Genomic DNA, 3,368 nt, shown 5'->3' with positions numbered 1-3,368 from the left:
TATAGTGATAAACACCTACATTAAGAAAAAAGAGAAATCTCAAATAAACAACCTAATTTACACCTTAAGAAACTAAGGAAAGAGGAAAAGTAAGCCCAGAGTTATCAGAGAAAGGAAAAAAGCAAAGATTGGAGAGGAAATAAATGAAAGAGACTAAAATGACAATAGAAAGATCAATGAAACTAAAAGCTGTTTTTGTTTTGTTTTGTTTTTACTTTTAAGATAAAATAGACAAACCTTTGCTAAACTTACCAAGAAAAAAAGAGAAGACTCAAATAAGTAAAATTATAAATGAAAAAGATGATATTACAACTGATAACCATACAAATACAAGAATCATAAGAGATTTCTAGAAATAATTATATGCCAACAAATTGGGCAACCTAGAAGAAGTGGATAAATTCCTTGAAACATATAATCTACTGAATTAAGAAGACTGAGCTTGAAGAAATTTCTCTTCTGAACAGACCAATGACTAGTCAGGAAATTGAATTAATAATCAAAAACCTCCCACCAGCCTCTGGGGAAGCCTGCAGAATCCCAGCCACAGCCAAGGTTGGTCTTGCTGGGCCTACCCTGGGCCCCAGGCTGACATCTACCCTGAGGCGGCTGCAGGTCTGGCAGGCTGTCCACAGCTGAGGGAGCCAATGCCCACTGCCCTCCCTGTACTCCCATTGCAGGAAGGCCCAGGTGGAGGGGGCACCCATCAAGCCATTCACCCGGCCCATGTGCAAGGGCCCGGGGTTGAAAGCTACAGTGTCCTTGGAGACAATGCTGGGGATAACATATGGGCCATGGGGATTTCAAAGAAGTGGGGAAAAAACAAGGAGAAGAAATAGAAATGTGGCACCAACCTGTGTGTCAAACAGCTGTCATGAGAATGTATCTCACTGGAATTTGGATTCAGAAGTAGCTGTTCCTGAAAATAAAAACCTCCTACCTAGAAGAGATAGTGCAGAACCACCTGGAAATTCCATCTAACAACTGGTGTTAGAGCTTAATTTGTCAGAACATGCTCACAAAAGAACACAGAATGGTAAACAATGGATATTTCAGTTATGGAGTTATCCTTTAATGAAGGAACTATCATGGAGAACAGAGATTTCAGAAAATCATCAATGGAAACTAGGAATCACTAATCCCATAAATCTCTTCACTCTGAGCCACTCACTAACAAATGCTTCAATTGATAAGCAAGTTTGTTCTTACCCTGGACTGCAAATGCATTAGGTCTCTGCTGGCCCTATGTTTGTGGAGACTTTTTTAAGGACAAAAAATGACCCTCACACTAATTCATGTTCAACTACAGAAAACGACTATAGTGTTGAAACTTTAAATGCTCCAAATTAGAATTTGACATATGGATATAGCAGTGTGAAAAAAAATTTAAGAGATCAAAGTGATTCATCTGAAAATAAAAAAGCAAATGATATTCAGATATTTTTAAAAGATGGACCTGAACATAAAGCCAAAAACAATAGAAAATGTTGAAGAATTTTTCCATATCCTGATTTTCCTTCCTCTTCATTTTGATACTTCGGACTTGCACAAATTAGCCCTCTCAAAGTTCGGAAATTGGAAAGCAAGGAATAATAGGGAATTTTCTGGAATATCCAGAAAACTATTGAACATTTGATTATTCATTTATTGGAAATGGAAAGAATACAACATGTGACTATACAAAAAGGCCAAGACAACAACAATCTTTTGTGCTTCAGTAGTTACTGAAAAACACTCTCCCTTCAAAGCTATACCCAAAATGAGATGGCCACAACTTCCTGACTCTGAGTCTTCAGACAATGTGTGTAGATAAAGGTCAAGAAAAAAGAAAAAAAAAAAAAAACAAACAACAACCAATTTTGTTTCTTGCAACCTTGAACAAAATGCTTCCAAATGTAATTGGAACAATGTCAACAATGTTGACAAATATAAATGAAATTCTAAACCATCACCCTTAAAAAGTTCATCCATCACAAAACAATAGATTGCAAATTATGATGACTAAAAGCTCCATTTGAAATCCATGACAAGAACTCTCAACCAAGCCGATTACTATCCAAAAAACTGGTTAAAATGGTTTTAGCAAGATGTTTGCCACTGGGTCTCCAATATCAGTTTCTCCTATACCTCTGTCTTTCCCTGATAAGCAAAGGGAAGAAATTAAGGCACCAAGGACAAAAACAAAAACAAAAACAAAACAAACAAAAAAACCACACACACACAAACACAAAACCAAAAACCAAAAATAAAACCACACACAAACACAAAACTTTACCAAAAAGACATAGTATTGAACAGACTATTCTAAATTCAGAAATTAAACTGTCTATCACCTTAGTTTATAGCCAAAGAGAAATGCACACCCACTGACCAAAAATAACGCTTTCATACATCTCAGTGTAAGCAAATCTATTCCAAGCCCAGCAAAAATACAATTAATCATTCTGAGATACAGGCATTAAACACGCGCACATACATGCACACACAAAACAATTACTTGATGTGATAGGGAGTGAAACTTGTGAAAATCATGACTGAGAATGTCTATATATAAATCCACAGGCATCCATACTGACATACTTGACAATCTTTTGCATTTTATGTTTCAAAGAAATATTTCACTAAATAAACTGTTCTATTCAAAAGATTGTTCTTTTGTTGTGATTGTTTTCCAGTATAATTCCATCATCAATAAATGGTATAATTGATTTAAAAAAAATTCCCAACAAAGACAAGCTCAGAATCAGATGGCTTCTGTGGTGAATTCTTTCAAATATTTAAAAAAGAACTAATTCCAATCCTTCTCAAACGCTTCCAAAAAAATTAAAAAAATGACGGAACATTTCCAAACTCATTTTACAAAAAAAGAAAAACGGAAAAAAAAAAAAAAAGACTTTTAAATATAGAGGGCAAACTGATGGTTACCAGAGGGGAGGTGGGTGGGAGATGGGTGAAACAAGTGAGGGGGACTGGAGACTGCACTTGTCATGATGAGCACAGAGTAATGTATAGAATTGTTGAATTATTAGATTATACATCTAAAATTAGTATAACACTGTATGTTAACTATACTGGAAATAAAACAACAAACAACAACAAAAAAACTCTCATTCTATGAGCCTAGCATTACTCTGATACTAAAGCCAGACAATGATATTATAAGAAAAGAAAATTACAGGCCAATATCCCTGATTAATAAAGATGCAAAAATTCTCAACAAAATATTAGCAAACCAAATTAAACAACACATTACAGGATCATACACAATGATCAAGTAGGATTTGTTCCAGAATGCAAGGCTAGTTCAACAGCTGCAAATCAATAAATGTGATACAGCATATTAACAAAATGAAGGATAAAAATCATAT

At 34.9% G+C, this 3,368-nt stretch overlaps 1 pseudogene; it reads left to right on the top strand.

The window, feature by feature from the left end:
* The first annotated feature begins 726 nt into the window (after window positions 1-726).
* Window positions 727-1,813, top strand: LOC118022516 (annotated as a pseudogene).
* The last annotated feature ends 1,555 nt before the right edge of the window (window positions 1,814-3,368 follow it).

This window comes from Mirounga leonina, unplaced genomic scaffold (assembly GCF_011800145.1).
Source record: "Mirounga leonina isolate KUSES-001 unplaced genomic scaffold, KU_Mleo_1.0 Mir_176, whole genome shotgun sequence".
Classification (NCBI taxonomy): domain Eukaryota; kingdom Metazoa; phylum Chordata; class Mammalia; order Carnivora; family Phocidae; genus Mirounga; species Mirounga leonina.
This window is presented reverse-complemented; position numbering and strand designations above follow the sequence as displayed.